Raw genomic sequence first — 19,331 nt, forward strand, 5'->3', positions numbered from 1 at the left:
GGCTCTGTCAATAGGAAACCTTAAACTGGGAAGTAAATGGATCCCCAGTTTGGAGAAAGACAGACTGACAACTATTGCTGGATATAGCCAGGAAAACACCTTTTAGGATTGGATGGGTTAAAGCGCATGCTAAGGATAATCAACCTGCTACAAAGTGGAATCAAAAGGTAGATGAGCTAACCAAAATTAGGAAAATCACCTTAGATTCAGAGTGGTATCGATTGGGAGAGTGGTTACATCAAAACTTAGGCCACACAGGTAAATCAGCACTTTACTTTGCTGCACAGAGCAAAGGCTGGCCTATAAGCAGGAAAACTTGTGAAACTATTCTTACAGAATGTCCCCAGTGTAGACTGAGATTGCAGGCAGATCATCCTGCTAAAGCACCACCTCTACATATCAATGAAGGGAAAACACTATAGTCTACGTGGCAAATTGATTATACTGGACCATTCAAATCCTCTGCAGGATATTGATATATCCTCACAGGAGTGGAGGTCATCTCCGGCTTGCTTATGGCCACTAAATGTCAGAGAGCTGATGGAAAAAATACAATCCTAGGACTATCGTTATTGTTCTCAAATCTACCTACTCCTGATGTTATCCAAAGTGATAATGTCTCACATTTTTCATGTAAAGAAGTGCAAAATTGGGCAAAGCAAGAGGGAATTAAATGGGTATTCCACACACCGTACTACCCTCAATCAAATGGGATGGTAGAAAGAGCTAATGGCTTATTGAAAAAGAATCTCAAACCACACGAGGCTCAATGGGATAGGAGACTTCCCAAAGTAGTCCATCAATTAAATAATCGCTATGGGCCCACTGGAAGCCCTGTAAGACGAGCATTCTTTGTAAAAACTGAGCTCAGTGTCCCATCCAATGAGGAAAAAGAATATTCGACAACATTACAGCCAGGACAGCCTGTGATTGTCTGTGACCAGCCATAGGTATTGTGCCTGTTCAGACTCTCCCCACCGAAACAAGTCTTTGTTTTCTCTTACAGCAGCCTGCAGGATGGCAAACGGAAGTGCTGTGTTTGTGTTAATATTCCAAACCTCAGCAATGCTGCTTCTAACCTGTGGTCGAAGAACTCTAGAGTGGCCATGGTCTCAAGCTCGTGTTAAGCATACCGGGAGTATGGGAATACACTCTAGGAAGGGAGACTTAAATCTTTCCACTGTGGTCACGCATGGAAGCAAAGTATACTTAGAAAAGGAACGGAGCTGGGATACAGATGGAACTAATGGAGTTCTCTGACTTCAGGGAACAGCAGGGAAAAGAATTCAAATAGGGTGCCGGATGATCAATGGGTCTACCCATGAGAAAGCATCTCAGATTTCAGTGTACAGCACTGTATCAAACCAAATAATCAATGGTACTAAACAGTGCGCCTCTGAAAAATTGGACTGTTGGTACAATTTTACCTTAGTACAACCTGTTTTTTGTAGTCTGACTCTGGGCTTGCCATAGTGTGGGACTATCATTTAAATTCAAAATTGACATTACTGAGCCTCATATGACAACTTCCACACCGATTGTAAATGATGAGAAAACTCTATCCCCACAAATTTCTGAAATTGGACCATATGTGATCAAAAATACAGGCCAACAATGAGTGTTATTTAATCCATCATGGTCTCTTAAACGAGTAGAACTACTGATCTACTGATGCAAATTAACATCTCTACCATCGAACCAGCCTGTTCATCATTCCTGAGTACATCCTATGCAGGATGGTTAGCATGATTACATGGGTGAACATTCACCTCTCCAAGACAAACAAGGAGAGATGCAACTGGTATCATAGGGACAGGACTGGGAGTCTTAAATAGTATAGATGCTGAAGTACTTGCAAATAAACTAAGCACAACAAGTGATTTAAACAAATTGGAACACCCATTGTGATCTTCCCTATTAGCACTGGGAACTAACCAATGGCTCTTATCTGATGTATTGCCTCAGTGGGAAAGAATTAATAAGAGGGATCACCAGTTGATTGTGGATGCACCTGGTGTAGCCCAAACCAATGTTTCTCTAGCTCTTAGTTGTATCCAAGCTCAGCTGTGGATGCAATCTACAGTAGCAGCAATTGTACAAGAAGGTGAAGAAGGTACCTTACCCACTGAAATTCGAAAAGTAATCTGGAATAATGCAACTGAATTTGAAAGGGAATTTCAATCCTAGTGGTATTTAGTCAATTTCACTTACAACCCCATCTACAGCTTTTGTCCTAACAACACCCAATGCTTCGGTATACACCATATACCCAATCATTGCACTAGGATTAAATCACAATGGAACTATACTCTATCCATTAGAACATAGAGTGTGGGCCCAATGGAATGGGAACAAATGGCAGACCGTTGATGTTAATGCCTGCTTTGTACGAGAACAACAAGGATTTATTTGTGAGAGTAACACCATCAAAGCCCAAGAGGTTTGTCTTGACATTGAACAGAATGTTTGTCATTTTGAAATACATCTCGATGAAAATCCTGAAACTGTACTTATATATGTTGGGAAAGGATGTGTTTGTATGAGAACCCTTTGTAATACTATATTCGTAGATAATGTCACTGTAGATACAAGTAATCACTCAAATGTTTGTGTTTGTAATTTTGCTAAAATTATGGGATGTGACTTCAATTATTCAGCTCCTGTAATGTCTTACCAATTGCTACAATCTAATTATACATTGATTTGAGATTTGTTGTCTACCCCTATCGGAATGAATCTTACATTGGTGTCCTGGTTTGAGGTAAAACAGAACCAATTTTCTGATTTGTAATTTTACTTTTTAGCTGGGCCTCTTCTAACTGACTAAAGTCTGAAATTAACAGCATGTTGTTCAGACACTGTTCACTCTCAGAGTGACAAGACCTGATTATACCAAGGAATGGTATGCGCAAAGGCTCTTGCTTAGACTTATTGCTATAACAACCAAGGTCAGCTCACTTCACTGTTTGCCCCGTTAGAGGGTCAGAAGTGGAGAAGCATAGAGGGGTCCCACCTGCAGGGAGGAGCAGACAGGACAGGTGACCCAAAACTGACCAACAGGGTATTCCATCCCATCTGCATCACGCTCAGTATAAAAGCTGAGGGATCAAAGGGGCAAGGCAGCTCCGGCTCGCTTTTTTTCTTCAATGGCCAACGTCTGAGGAGGACCCTGTCTGTTTGTCTGCTTTTGATCCCGATCTGAGCATCCCTGACTCTAGTTCCAGAATTCAGCTCCTGTCCGTCGCTGACTCCAGTCTAGGACTTTCCCTGTGTCTGCTGGTGACACGATCGCCATCCTGGGAGCTGGATACGGTTTTGTATATATTGTATACTTTTTTTCCTTTAATTTTTGTTATTCTATTATTGTTTACTATTTTCTTATTTATTATTATTTTCATTAAAGTAGTTTGGTTCTTTTTCTAAACTTGTAAATCTCCTTATCTCTTCCTCTCCTCTCTTTGGAGAGAGGGGGGGGAGGGCCATCTGTCATTCTGATTAGCCAATCCGGCCAAAACCACAACAATTGGTGAAGAAACTACTACAACATGATGACCTGTGTCAGCTGCTAGAACAAATCCAGAAGTATGATACAGAAGAGATACACCATGTCTTTGAAAGAGTAAAGAAGGATGGAGAACACCATTGGTGGGAAATTCTTCTTGGCTGGTCACCAAGAGCAACGGGACTGTTTAATTATATGCTTCACCCAGTTGTGATCTTGCTAGTTCTAATTTTAATGTGTTTGTTGCTTATAGTTATGTTGTATATAAAAGTTTGATACTTGACCAAACAAATAACCCAACTTCAACCACCCAAAACATACAAATTAACAAATAAAAAATTGTGGCAGATCTACGAGCAGAGGCCTGCGTATGGCCAAGGACACAGTGAGCAGAGCACACAGAAACAGGAACGCAGATGTTGATACGGATGGAACGAAGAGGAACTGGTTCAGTATAAACATGGAACAAGAAAACAGCTTCGCGTGCTTATCTTGGTGGGAACTGAACAAGGCGACTGGGTTAGTGATCTGAAATATGTGTTTACGTGCCTAGCAGATGCATGGAAAGTTTTAGAGCTCGGGTATAAAAGCCAAGGCTTGAGAAGCAATAAACGATTTTGTGCTTATCACAGCCGGAGTCCGTGCCCTCATACACCACAACAAATAGCTGTGCTTTACTGTCTACTTACTGTGAATCTGTAAGCGCATTAGCTAGTATGCTATTAGCATACTATTTATGGCACAGAGGCAAGAGGTGACCATACCACCACTCTGTGAAGGTAAGATGAATTGACTATAGTCACAGGGTGGAGTGTGGCGGTGTGCTCTCCCCATTTCCCCCTTCCTCGCCCGGCTCCTGCTCAAGCCATGGCCATCAGCGGGAGTTGTTATGAGTTGCACTTGAACTTTGGGGGATGGCTGGCAACATAGTCAAAACACTGTCTGGATTGGGGACCTAGGTATCTTGTTCCCATGGGAATATGACTATAGGTCAATTATCTTACTCCATAAATAGCGGACAGCCCAAGAGCCCCTTTGAGCTCTCCTGCACGGCAGTGGGCTGCACAACAGGATCTCCCCTTGAGTGGGGACACTCACTTAAGGTTCTGCTCCTCGAGGCTGAGAGATCCCTTGCCACAACAGATCCTCGGTAAATGACTAAGAGCATGCTAAACTTTGAAATCTGAGCTAAGTGATATAAAGGATTGATTGCACATATATAATCCTTTAGACATAAACCATTGACCAAGTCTGGGACTAGGATTGGATCCAGTCGCACCTAGACTCCTCTCTAAGGAGGAGTTTAGAAAGCCAGGGGGTCCTTTCTGAACCTCATGACTCAATGGGAGGGTCTCCCTGACAGCTTGTCTGACCCTGGTCTCTGTGCAGTAAATAATCAAGTGTACCCTGGCATTGAATCTCGTAAAACACTGTCGCATTCACTACTAACTTTGTTAAATCACTGTTTTATATCAATAAATATTTTACTCCTTCTCTCTTACAAGTGAAATTAATCACTCCGCCCGAGACATGGCCCTACCTGGAGCCTCTGGCAGAAAGCACCTGGGGAGACTCAAGGTCGACCCCTAGGATTCTGGAATCGAGGATAAAAAGGCTCTGAGGCCAACTATACCCCAACTGAGAAAGAAATCTTGGCAGCATATGAAGGAGTCAGAGCTGCTTCAAAAGTAGTTGGTACTGAAGCACAGCTCCTCCTGGCACCCCAATTAGCAGTGCTGGGCTGGTTGTTCAAGGGTAAAGTTCCTTCTACTCATCATGCCACTGATGCTAGCTGGAGTAAGTGGGTTGCCTTAATCACACAGCGAGCTCGAATAGGAAACCCAAATTGTCCAGGAATCATAGAAGTGATCACAAACTGGCCTGAAGGCAAAGACTTCACAATGCCACCAGAGGAGGTGGTGACATTTGCTGAGGAAGCCCCACCACATAATGAACTCTCAGATCATGAGAAACAGTGTGCCTTGTTCACTGATGGATGTTGTCATATTGTAGGAAAGCATCGAAGGTGGAAAGCTGCTGTGTGGAGTCCTACATGATGAGTTGCAGAAGCAACTGAAGGATAAGGTGAATTGAGTCAATTGGCAGAGGAGAAAGCCATCCATCTGGCCCTAGGCATTGCTGAACGAGAAAAGTGGCCAGTACTCTATCTCTATACTGACTCATGGATGGTGGCCAATGCTCTGTGGGGATGGTTAAAGCAGTGGAAGCAGAGCAACTGGCAGCGCAGGCGTAAAACCATCTGGGCTGCTGAATTGTGGCAAGACATTGCTGACCAGCTAGGAAAACTAGTTGTGAAAGTACGCCATGTAGATGCCCACATACCCATGAGTCAAGCCACTGAGGAACATCAAAACAATCAGCAAGTGGACCAGGCTGCTAAGATCTTCCAGACAGATTTGGACTGGGAACATAAAGGTGAACTGTTTTTAGCTCGGTGGGCCCATGACACCTCAGGTCATCAAGGAAGAGATGCAACATATAAATGGGCTCCAAGGGGTGGATCTAACCATGGGCGCTGCTGTGCAGGTTATCCACGATTGTGAAACATGCACCTAAATCAAGCAAGCTAAATGGTTAAAACCTCTCTGGTATGGAGGATGATGGTTGAAATCTAAGTATAGGGAGGCCTGGCAAATTGACTATATCACACTCCCTCAAACACGTCAGGGTAAGCGCTACGTGCTTACAATGGTGGAAAGAAGCACCGGATGGTTGGAAACCTAGGCCGTACCCCATGCCACTGCCCGGAATACCATCCTGGGCCTTGAAAGGCAAGTCTTGTGGCGACATGGTACTCCAGAAGGAATTGAGTCAGACAAGGGGACTCGTTTCAAAAACAGTCTTATAAGTAATTGGGCCAAAGAACATGGCATTGAGTGGGTATAGCAGATCCCCTATCCTGCACCAGCTTCTGGGAAAATTGAGCAATACAATGGACTGTTAAAAACTACCCTGAAAGCAATGGGTGGTGGATCCTTTAAAAATTGGGACAAGCATTTAGCACAAGCTACCTGGTTAGTTAACACCAGGGGATCCATCAATCGAGCTGGCCCTGCTCAATCAGGCCTTTTACATACAGTAGAAGGGGATAAAGTCCCTGTGGTGCATGGAAGGAATATGCTGGGGAAAGCTGTTTGGGTTTTTCCTGCCTCAGGCAAAGGCAAACCCATTCGTGGGACTGTTTTTGCTCAAGGACCTGGATGTACTTGGTGGGTGATGCTGGAGAATGGAGAAGTTCAATGTGTGCCTCAAGGAAATTTGACCCTGGGTGAGAAGACTTAATTCTGAGCTGTATGATGTTAATTGTTATATGATACTAACAGTGTTCTAGAAGTGTTTTAAGGATGCCACAGTGGTGATGAAACCTGAGCTAGCTTCATCAAGTGGCATCCAGCAAAACTCTTCAAGATGGACATGCTACCTGTGGGCATGGACCACAATGAATTTCATTCATCCCTCAGAATTTCATTCATCTTTCCTCCCCTGAGATTCTGCTACGAGAGATGAAATCTTACAGTTATGAACTAAACGGACTTCGTGAACTTTTGCAGATAGAATCATAACTGAGTAACCTGCATATATCTATTTTTATATATATGGTGTATGGATAGATTTGATAGATCAAAGTATTAGTGATCTGAGCATGACGCAAATGGTATGGAATAAGGGGTGGAATGTCCTGGTTTGAGGTTAAACTGAACCAATTTTCTGTTCAGTAATTTTAGTTCTTAGCTAGGCCTCTTCTAACTCTCTGAAATTAACAGCATATTGTGCAGAAAACTGTTCATTCTCAGAGAGATAAGACCAACGTTTACAATTAGTGCCAAGGAATGGTATGCAGAGAAGCTGTTTATGTAAAGGTCTTTCAGATTTTTGATGGAAAACAATTAACATCCTGCAAAAGTTTTTAAAAAAAGAAAAGGGGGAGGAATACAGTTACATGGATATTTACATATCCATGAAAATAAATGAGAAGCAGAAGATCTTAAAGAAGTATTGAAGAGGACAAATAACCATTTCAAGTTATTTGTTGAAAAATTATTTACTGGACTATGAAAAAATGTACTTTCAGAGAACACCTGCATGAGTTTGTGAGTATATGAAAAATTTTTGCTCAAAAATTAGTAAAACTTGCTTAAGCCAAGGAACTTCTTTTAACTGAGCTGTCAAAACCAATCTGTAGCTCAAGAATTAACACTGTATTCAATGCTCACTCCCCCTTGCTAGAGTGTTTTTTCAGAACACAAGACACATAGCATCTTGGGAAAACAACAGTCCCCTTGTGAACTGGATCAGTACTTGACAGCATTTACCAACACCTTGAAGTAATTTACAGATGTGAGAACTCAGCAGAGAAAGAAGGTGATTTTATTATGTTACTGTACTTCAAAATATTACATAACTGGAAGGACTGCCTGTGAATAGGCTTTGCCTGTGAGGAATTGCCTCTACAGACAAGCAAAAAGCGTGACTCGAACATTTCATTCCTCTTGTCCTGTATTAGCAAAGAGGTGAAAAATTATAGAATCATATAATGTGCTGGGTTGGAAGGGACCTTTAAAGGTCATCTAGTCCAACCCCCCTGCAGTAAGCAGGGACATCTTCAAGTAGATCAGGTTGCTCAGAGCCCTGTCCAACCTGGCTTTGAATGTCTCCAGGGATGGGGCCTCCACCACCTCTCTGGGCAACCTGTTCCAGTGCCTCCCCACCCTCACCATAAAGAACTTCTTCCTAATGTCTAATCTAAACCTACCCTGCTCTAGTTTAAACCCATTGCCCCTCGTCCTATCCCTACATGCCCTTGCAAACAGCCCCTCCCCAGCTTTCCTGTAGGCCCCCTTCAGGTACTGGAAGGCCGCTTGTGTTTCCTTGCTTTCCCTGATTCCCCTTTCCGGGTGGGGAGTGGTCATCGGGTGATAGAATAATTGTCCAAATGACAATAAATTGTTATGAGTTTTTTCAAACCATAACAGGTGTAGATAGGTGAAACTTTTTTACAGAAATCAGCATAATGGCAGCTTAGGATACTTTAGAACAAGCCAGTGAACATCACTGGAAAAGTCAAGCTTACTTCTTCATTTTACAAGTGACTGACAACATCTGGGCAAGGCAATATCAACTTAACAAGCAGCACCAGTGATAGACATCAGTTTGCTAGGTAATGTTATACTTTACAACCCACTCAGCATAATAATCTTAAAACAGAATAGTTACCCATGTTCCCTATATTCATTACTTGTTCTGACCTAATAGTAATCTAGGGAAAACAAAAAACCCACCAAGCAATACAGTGGATAGAATTAAAAAGCCTTCAAGGTACACGTTCAAAGGGAATTGTCATCTTAATAGGCTACACCCAAAGTTACATAGGGAACTTGGGATTCAGGACTACCTCTGAACCACTAGGAAGACTCCGAAAACAGAAGGATGAGAAATCATCTAGTGACCTTAAACACAGCAACACATTTTATTGGAGCACTTTCATCCTAAAGCACTTCCAAACTTGCAGATACAAGCAGTCTTAAGCTTAAGCAGTCAGACAGGCTCCCCAGAACTCTAACACTAAATCAAACAAATCAAAAACTCCAAAAAGGAACATTAAGACTAACCAGGTTACCACACACCACTGACCACTCCCAGGAAATGGAACTGCAGGGATTGAATCCAAGGCACTTCAATTAAAGTAGCTGGCACTGTTAGTACAAGGGGACTATTAGCTACAATGTGGTCAAAGAATAGGATCTGCATATAGCTATGCTAGAAGTGTCAGTGAAAATAAAGAGATTATTTCAAAGATAGCAAGTGGACTCAGCAATTGGTCACAATGATAAAAACGTTCTCGCTATAAACGGCTACCGTAAGTCATCCATATAAAAACAACTGGAATATTATTGGGAAACAAAGAGATGAAGTTCTCTGTTCAAACTACCACCTGTAATTGAAGGTCTAAAGTTCAGCAGCTCATCTGCATGCTAAGCATTGTTGAAATCCATAAAGTTACTCTTAAAATTAAGATCTACTCTCACCACTAATTAGAGGTGCAAACCTTGAACAGCACATAAGAGCATTCAACAATAACATTAAAAAAAACCAAACCAAACACACACACTAAAAGCTAACCTTAGCAAAAAAGACTCTAAAAGCCTACCTGTAAATGTTTACAGTATACTGTCAGTAACTCTTATTTTACAGATAGATCTCCAAGAAAATCCCATCAGAAAAGATCATTTAACAACACATCTCAACCACCTTGCAATAATTGCAGATACTAGAATGCAATTAGGTAATATTTAAATCTAATATAGTTACCACAGTTGATGACAACAATTTGTAATAGTTACACAACCTGATGAAATACATATACAATAAAGTTTCCAAGCAAGTCAAACAAGACTTGCATAACGTGGATTTACAGCAGTTTTACAATGTACGTTACACAAAGGAAATATTAAAAGGTAGTCTCCAATTGTAGAAACATTCTCAACCTCTCTGATAGCCAAATCAATTCACCTCCCAAATTCTGCATGCCATCACCAAATTCACAGTTTAGATTAAGACAGAAAGTTAAGTCCAACCACTGCCACATGGTAAAAACATTAAAAAATACTGTATATTATTCAATTAAATAATTTCACCATTACGTGAAAATTACTTTAGTGATCCCAGGATCGTTTTTGACTGTTCATAGATAAAACACGAATTAGTTAACTAATTTGTTAATAATAGTTAAAAGTAACTGAGCGCTGCACAAATCTACTGACATATCAAGTTACAGACTTTCACTCAGGCTTTTTCCATCTATAAGTATTACAGTTGGCTTGGGAGCCATGACACAAATACACATTCCAAAACGCAATTTGGATGACTCCACTCAAGTTATACATTGCGGTAAACTCAATACTATAATTTATTTTCTCCTCCAGTTAATCAACACTTGTTAATGGTGATGGAAAAAGTGGAAGAAGAAACAAACATAGACTAAAGAAATTATTAATATATGATACTTAATTCTAGCATTAAAATGCAGTAGCTACTTCTGTCTCAATAAAAACTATGATTATGCTATGCCAGTGTTTCTCCACTAGAAGCTTCCAAAGCAAAGTAGCCAAAGAAAAGAGTTAGGACATTACTTTAGGGCACTGCTCTGATAGGAGTAATGGCTATCAATGTGTACATGCTTTGAATAAAGACTGTGTTTTCAAATATAATCTTTGAAAAATGAAACATTTACTATGAGTTACAGTAACACATGTATTTAGAAAGCAACAGAAAGTATCACATCCTTTGCACCTTGAGCATTCATCCTTAAATTAAAACCTAGATATGCTGTTCCCTAGCAATCACCACAAGGGCAAATTAGTCTGTGACAGAAAATTAGCAACACAAAGAGGCCCGGCAAGTGTTAATTCCAGTTTTATATCCCGTGAGCTATTTAAGATACTAACAAGGAGATACAGAGAAAGCCCAAAACACCAAAAAACCTATACTATGATTTTTCGCTACACAACGCCTATTCTAACATAACTAGTTCAGGTCTTTTTAATAAGACTGTGCCAAGTTGATACCTTATACTGAACTACATCCTAAAATGAAAGAAATAGCACTAGATCATTTCGTAAGCATAATACAGTATTTCATCTCTGCCAGCACTTCGGTGCACCAACGCCCTCCCCCAGAGATATGCGCATTCTAATCAATCCTCTCTCAGCATGGCTCAGCCAGTTCTCCCCCTCCCTCCAGGCCTTGCTAGGCTCACAAACCCCCTCTGATTTTAGGTTTCATTTTGTTGTAAACAGCAAAACGAAAGGAGAAAGCCTCCAAGCGAGGATCCTTACCCTTGAAATCCCACCATGCGCGCAATAAGGAGGGTGATTTTTTTTTTTTTAATGGGAGATGAAGGGGAAGAAACAAAAGCTTAAATAGAGGAGAGGCTAAGCGGCGGAGACAGTGGGAGAAAGAGGAGAGCCTGGCGAAGGAGCAGGGCGAGCGTCAGCCATGTTGTGTGTGTTGGTCCAGTATTTACAAACCTGCATCTGCAGCAGCGTTTTGAGTCTAAGAAAGAGGGGAAAGAAGGGAGGGGGAAAGAAAGGAGAGGAGGGAGGAGAGAGAAGGAATCGAGGGAGGAGGGGAAAGCGGCGGCAGCGGCAGAAGACAAAGGAACTCAACAGAGCGCGCGCATACACACACTCTGAGTGTCCCAGACAGCGGCAGTGGCGTGCGCAACCCCAGCGCTGCTAGCCCAGCACGTGAGCAACTCCCCCAGCTCCAGCCTTTGGCTACTGCGGTGCGGCCGAGCCCCACCACCCCCCTCACATCCCCTTCACCCCATTTTCTCGTGGGGGGAGCGGACGGATGACAGGGTAAAGACATGCCTCCCCCAACGTGCGCTATCGACAGAAAGGCTTATCTGTCGGGAGCCCCTCGGCGGACCCCAGCCCACAGTACAATAGCTCTACAGAGAGGAAGGGGGGATGTGCAGCTGCGACCCCTCCCCTCCAGCAAGGGACGAGGGGTGTGTGTGTAGATACCGAGAGGGGGCGTGCCAAAGGAAAGCAGCAGTCCCCTGGAGCCCGGAAGAGTGGGGGTTGCCGAGGCGCTACGTGGGAAGATAGAAACAGCAACACGGGCCCGAGAGCCCCCACTCTCGCCCGCCTCTCGCGGCTTCCAGGTGGGGCGCTGAGGCGGGCAGTGAAGAAGAAAGGGTAACAGATGCGTAACACCACAAGTACATAAATAACGTCAACCTCGGGGAAGGGAAGGGAAGGAAAGCTAAAAGCAGCGGCTCCAAGCTCATCTCACAGCGACTCCCTCCGGCTCTGCCCAGTACTAGGCTAAACCAGGCCAAGGGCGGCGCGATAGGCTGCGCTTTCCTCCCCCTCCCCCCCTTCACTACTCACGTACCTCCTAGGGGGATGGGCGCCTGGGAGTGCCAGGAGGACGGCCTAGGAGCGTTAGCGCTGCAGCAGTCTTCCTGTCTCACTAGGCCACTCAGATTCTCTGCGGCAGCAGTAAGGACAGCTACTCCCCTTGTCTCGTTTGTCCCACTCCGCCGTCACTACTGCCGTCTCCTGTTCGACTCTGCCACATATGGATCCTCCTCTCCGTACACGAGCTCCACCGCCTCCTCACCTTCCTGCCAAATAGTGAGCTACCCGCATCGAGACGCTCAAAACACAGGGCCGGACACCGCCCTCCGTCTACGCGCAGGCGCATTGCAAATTCCGAACTGCGACAGGAGCGCAGGAAGCAATCCTCCACCCAGTCCACCACTATTCGCTAGCGCGCAGATGCTCCCGTAGCTGCCGTCTCCCTCCACTCTGTCGGCGGTCGTAGTGGAGGGTGGTATGGGGTCGTCCGCAGAGGGTTGTCCGTTGTCTCTTCTCCAAATGCAGGCCACTAGGCCTTGGGGTGGTGAACGTCTGCCTTTCCCTGCCCGTCCACCGCAGTGGGTCCAGTGCTGCCTCGCAAGACAGCGATGTCCCCTTGCCATCATAGGAAAGAAGTGTGTAAGCCATCATAAGAAAGAAAATTCAGCTATGGATATCCTGTGTTACAAATTCGGCCCCTACCGACTGAGGAGAGAGGCTGGGATGCAAAGTATAGAATTGCAAAGGTAAATATTTATTCATGTGCATGAGATGTCTCAGCCAAATGGTGCACCCAAGGGATTTTTCTTTAGGGGTTTTATACCTTACACTACAAGGGTATGATATGAATCATCCAATTACCTACTAATGCATATTCCTAATTATCCAGACATAAATGTGGTATGTCATAGCAACATACATTACAAAAATATATTTTGTAGGTCTTGCAGCATCATTATCTGTCAGCATCCTTGTGGTTTATCTCTTAATCCAGATGTTTCCATCATCAGCTTCTGCAAAGTTATTAGGCATCAGCAATTCACATTTCTCTTGGATATGGATCCTTCAGTTAAGGAAAGCTCTGTTCTCGCAAAAATTATCTTACTTGAGCGCTTTTCCTTAGTAGGGGTCTTGGGTCTCCAGATAATGACGTAGCAATTATATACTAATAATGTTCTTAGCTCCTAATGACTGTGTGGTTTCAATACTTTATATCGCACCTACTAGAAATGAAAATAAAGATTTAGACAAAATGATAAAAATAAGATGTTCCAACCCCCCTGCCATGGGCAGGGACACCTCCCACTAGACCAGGCTGCTCAAAGCCCCATCCAGCCTGGCCTTGAACACTTCCAGGGATGGGGCATCCACAACTTCCCTGGGCAACCTGTTCCAGTGCCTCACCACCCTCACAGTAAAGAATTTCTTCCTGATATCCAATCTAAATCTCCCCTCTTTCAGTTTGAAACCGTTACCCCTTGTCCAATTGCTACACTCCCTCATAAAGAGTCCCTCCCCATCCCTCCTGTAGGCCCCATTTAGGTACTGGAAGGTGGCTATAAGGTCTCCTCGGAGCCTTCTCTTCTCCAGGCTGAACAACCCCAACTCTCTCAGCCTGTCCTCATAGCAGAGGTGCTCCAGCCCTCGGATCATCTTCGTGGCCCTCCGCTGGACCCATTCCAACAGGTCCATGTCCTTCTTGTGCTGAGGGTTCCAGAGCCGGACACAGTACTCCAGATGGGGTCTCACCAGAGCAGAGTAGACGGGCAGAATCACCTCCCTCGACCTGCTGGCCACACTTATTCTGATGCAGTCCAGGATTCAGTTGGCTTTCTGGGCTGTGAGCACACGTTGCTGGCTCGTGTTGAGCTTCTCATCCACCAGCATCCTCAAGTCCTTCTCCTCAGGGCGGCTCTCAAGCCATTCTCTGCCCAACCTGTATTTGTGCCTGGGATTGCTGTGACCCAGGTGCAGGACCTTGCACTTGGCCTGGTTGAACTTCATGAGGTTTGCACGGGCCCACCTCTCAAGCCTGTCCAGGTCCCTCTGGATGGCATCTCTTCCCTCCAGCGTCTCGATCGCACCACACAGCTTGGTGTCGTCGGCAAACTTCCTGAGGGTGCACTCAATCCCACTGTCCATGCCTCCAACAAAGATGTTAAACAGCACCAGTCCCAGTACTGACCCCTGAGGAATGCCACTCGTCACTGGTTTCCACTTGGACATTGAGCCGTTGACTGCAACTCTTTGAGTGTGGCCATCCAGCCAGTTCCTTATCCACCCAGTGGTCTATCCGTCAAATCCATGCTTCTCCAATTTAGAGACCAGGATGTCATGCGGGACAGTGTCAAATGCTTTGCATAAGTTCAGGTAGATGACGTTGGTTGCTCTCCCCTTATCTACCAATGCTGTAACCCCGTTATAGAAAACCACCAGATTTGTCAGGCATGACTTGCCCTTGGTGAAGCCATGTTGGCTGTCACCAATCACCTGCTTATTTTCCATGTGCCTTAGCAGAGATTCCAGGAGGATCTGCTCCATGATCTTGCCAGGCACAGAGGTGAGACTGACTGGCCTGTAGTTCCCTGGGTCTTCCTTTTTTCCCTTTTTGAAAATGGGGGTTATGTTTCCCCTTTTCCAATCAGCGGGAAATTCACCAGACTGCCACAACTTCTCAAATACAATGGAAAGAGGCTTAGCAACTTCATTTGCCAGTTCTCTCAGGACCCATCGATGGATTTCATCAAGTCCCATGGACTTGTATACCTTCAGGTTCCTCAGATGGTCTCGAACCTCATGTTCTCCTATAGTAGGCGGTTCTTCATTCTCATAGCCCCTGCCTTTGCCTTTTGCAACTTGGGCAGAGTGGTTAGAGCCCTTGCCTCGGTGAAGATCGAAGCAAAGAATTAATTCAGTACCTCAGCCTTCTCTGTATTCCGGGTGACCAGGTCTCCTGTTTCCTTCCGGAGAGGGCCCACATCTTCCTTAGTCTTGCCTTTATCCCTGACATACTTCTAGAAGTTTTTCTTGTTGTCTTTGATGCCCCTAGCCAGATTTAATTCTGTCTGGGCTTTAGCTTGCCTAATCTGGTTCCTGGTCACTCAGACAGTTTCTCTGTATTCCTCCCAGTCTACCCATCCTTGCTTCCACCCTCTGTAGGCCTCCTTTTTGCTTTTGAGCTTGTCCAGGAGATCCTTGTTCATCCACGCAGGCCTCCTGGCATTTTTGCCTGACTTGTTCTTTCTTGGGGTGCACCGCTCCTGAGCTTGGAGGAGGTGATCCTTGAATACTAACCAGCTTCCTTGTGCCCCTCTCCCCTCCAGGGCTTTTTCCCATGTTACCCTGCCAAGCAGGTCCCTCAAGAGGCCAAAGTCTGTTCTCCTGAAGTCCAGGGTAGTGAGCTTGCTATGCATCCTCCTCGCTGCCTGAAGGATCTTGAATTCAACCATTTCATGATCACTGCAGCCGAGGCTAGCCTTGAGCTTGACATTCCCCACCAACCCCTCCTTGTTGGTAAGGACAGGTCCAGCATGGCTCCTCTCCTCGTTGGTTCCTCTACCGTTTGGAGAAGAAAGTTGTCATTGACACATTCCAAGAACTTCCTGGATTTCTTGTGCCCTGCTGTGTTGTCCCTCTAACAGATATCAGGGTGAAGTCCCCCGTGAGGACCAGGGCCTGTGAACACAATGCTGCTCCTATCTGTCTACAGAGGGCCTCATCTGTTCCATCATCATCCTGGTCAGGTGGCGTGTAGCAGACCCCCACTGTAACATCACCTGCCCCTGCATGTCCTTTAATCTTGACCCATAAGCTCTCCATTGGGTCTTCATCCATCCCCAGGTGGAGCTCCATGGACTCCAGCTGTTCATTGACATAGAAGGCAACACCCCCTCCTCATCTCCCCAGCCTGTCCTTCCTAAAGAGCGTCTGTCCTTCCATTCCAACACTCCAGTCATAGGAGCCATTCCACCACGTCTCTGATGCCAGTAAGATCATAGCCTCGGAGACTATGTGCATTTGTGTAAAGGCACTTCAGCTGTGCACCCAATGAAGCTGACTCACTTGCTGGAGCAGCTCTTCAGGTGGTCTTCCTTTGAGGTGTTTTATCTGTGACTCCCCAGTTCCTATTGCCTCAGGAGCCTCTGGTTTGTCTCCATAAGACTTCTGGTGTGCTGCAGCCATACCCAGCACATCTTGGAGCAACAGGTTGAGGGCCCTCGCTAGTGACCCATCCCTCAGACCTTGGTGTGTCATCCCTTGGCTTGTCACAAGCAAGCCTGATAATATCCCCCTCCCCCATCAAGCCTAGTTTAAAGCTCAATTAGCCCCACTAGTTCATGAGCTAAGACCCTCTTTCCCCTTTCAGAAAAATTAACCCCATCCGACACCAAGAAGTCTGGTGCCTTGTAGGCCATCCCATTGTCAAAAAATCCAAAATTGTGATGGTGACACCAGCCACAGAGTCACGTGTTGACAGACTGTGCACGTCTGTTTCTTTCAGAGTCCCTGCCTGTAACTGGGAGAACAGAAGAAAAGATAACCTGCACCCCAGACTCCCTTATTAACCTTCCCAAGGCCCTGAAGTCTCTCTTGATTGTTCTTGGGCTATGTGTTGCCACCTCGTCACCACCCACAGGAAAGAGCAACAGCGGGTAGTAGTCTGAGGGCTGAACCAGGCTGGGAAGTTTCCTAGTGATGTCCCTGATCCAGGCCCCAGGGAGGCAGCAGACTTCCCTAAGAAGAGGGTCTGCCTGGCATATTGGGCCCTCTGTTCCCCTCAGAAGGGAGTCACCTACTACTACAACCCACCTCTTCTATATGGGGTAGGACCTTCCGATCCTAGCAACTCTTCTGGTGTAGCCAAACCATCTTCCATATCATCCATGGGCTGGCCTACCTCCTTGAGAGCCTCATACCTATTGTGCACAAATAACATACCTATTGTGTTAGCGGAGGTGGGGGTTCTCTTGCCACCCCTAGCACAGACTAGCCTCCATTCACAGTTCTCCTTTTGGCCACTGTCTTCAGTCTGGCAGGGGAGCGTACTGGATCTCCTTTAGTTTGGTATTTTTTTGGTGGCTGTTCTGGTTTCTCTCTCAGGGAGGCCAGACCCTGATTCCAACAATCTCTTTCTTTCTCACATTCCCTGATACTCCATAGCCTTTCTACTTCCTCTTTTAGCTCTAAAACTAATTACACTTTCAATTTTACCTTGGGAAAGTTTACCTTACCCTTTTATGACAAATTGATACCACCAGAGCTAGGGGATGGATGCTTTTTGGATTTCGTAAATGATTGTTACTTTCTTAAAAATCATGATTTTATTATTGATTCTCCTGCATGTGTTGCAGGAGTGGTTTCTTATTAAATATTGGTGCAGGAGTGGATGTGAACATGCACTGCTGCTACTCCCACACGCCACTCTGCCACCTGTACTGGCACAAGCCACTTCACCACCTGTACCAGCATGAGCTACTCCATCCTTGACAACAAGCATTCCCACTACTCCAGCTGCTCTGACAGTGAGCAGCACTGCTACTCCAACCCCAATTGTCCAGGAATCAAAATCCCTCAGAATTAAAGTAGCCAGATCTTTGCTTGATCTGAATTTGAAGGAGGAATGATATCTTGTTTCTGAGCTTGATCGTCAATTAATATCTTTAAATGCTGGGATCAATCAGCCACTTTTGAATTAATTTAACCTTAAAGGAGCAGTTATCCTTTTGAGATAACTATCTGGCTACCTGGCTTATTTGTTTTTTCCAAGCAAGCTACTATAAAGCTATCACAGGAATTATTTAAAGTTAACAGACTTTAATGTATTTGCTCCCTGTCCTGGTTTGAGGTAAAACAGAACCAGTTTTCTGATTTGTAATTTTACTTTTTAGCTGGGCCTCTTCTAACTGACTAAAGTCTGAAATTAACACCATGTTGTTCAGACACTGTTCACTCTCAGAGTGACAAGACCTGATTATACCAAGGAATGGTATGCACAGAGGCTCTTGCTTAGACTTATTGCTATAACAACCAAGGTCAGCTAACTTTGTTATTTGCCCCGTTGGAGGGTCGGAAACGGAAAAGCTTAGAGGGGTCCCACCTGCAGGGAGGAGTGGACAGGACAGGTGACCCAAAACTGACCAACAGGGTATTCCATCCCATCTGCCCCATGCTCAGTATAAAAGATGAAGGATCAAAGGGGGCTCTGGCTCACTTTTTCTTCAATGGCTGATGTCCGAGGAGGACCCTGTCTGTTCATCTGCCTTTGATCCCGATCCATGTGTTCCTGACTCCAGCTTTGGAATCCAGTTTCCACCCGTTGCTGAGTCCAGTCTGGGACTTCCCCAGTGCCTGTTGGTGACATCATCCTGGGAGCTTAATACAGTTTTGTATATACTGTATCTATTTCATTATTTCCCTTTTTATTTTATTATTAATATTTCATTAAAGGGGTTTAGTTTCTTCTAAACTCATAAATCTCTTTATCTCTCCTCCTCCTCTCCATGTGCAAGAGGTAGGGGGAGAGCATCTGTCACCAGCCATTGGCCAATTTGGCCAAAACCATGACAAAGTGAATTCTTGCATACTACAGGAAAGGTGAATTAAGTCCCACTTTTAAGAGAAATGCTCCAGGTACTACTAAATTAAAACTCAGATGTATCAGATATTACTTCCTTCTGCCAGCAATGACTTATGAACAATATATTTAACTTCTAGGAACAGGCTTGTAACAAATCAGCTTTATTTATAATTGGAAAATATGTAAAAAAAAAAAGGATTGAAAAACATATTTAAAAGAATTAAGTCAGTACTTCAATTTGAGCAAAATCTGAAAATTAACTGAGATTTAAGAGGTTGGATGAGTTCAACCTTCAGTTTATTGGGCTAGATGAATTAAACTCAGTAAAAAGGTTTTCAAAAAGCAACAACTAATACTAGAGATC

The 19,331-nt window shown here is 44.6% G+C and overlaps 1 protein-coding gene and 1 pseudogene across 2 annotated transcripts in view; one reads left to right on the forward strand and one right to left on the reverse strand.

Moving 5' to 3' along the window:
- Window positions 1–12,724, reverse strand: part of LOC141735535 (spindlin-Z) — a 102,203-nt gene extending 89,479 nt beyond the window's left edge. Inside the window, exon 1 of one of the 2 annotated variants that reach the window (XM_074568493.1) lies at window positions 12,425–12,724. The gene's annotated coding sequence lies outside the window, so the exon portion shown is untranslated. Of the gene's footprint in view, window positions 1–11,358; window positions 11,722–12,424 lie in introns of those variants that run through there. The other variant, XM_074568494.1, reaches the window with a different exon arrangement.
- Window positions 1,520–12,803, forward strand: LOC141735618 (uncharacterized; annotated as a pseudogene).
- Window positions 12,804–19,331: the final 6,528 nt, after the last annotated feature.

Source organism: Larus michahellis, chromosome W (genome assembly GCF_964199755.1).
Source record: "Larus michahellis chromosome W, bLarMic1.1, whole genome shotgun sequence".
NCBI lineage: Eukaryota > Metazoa > Chordata > Aves > Charadriiformes > Laridae > Larus > Larus michahellis.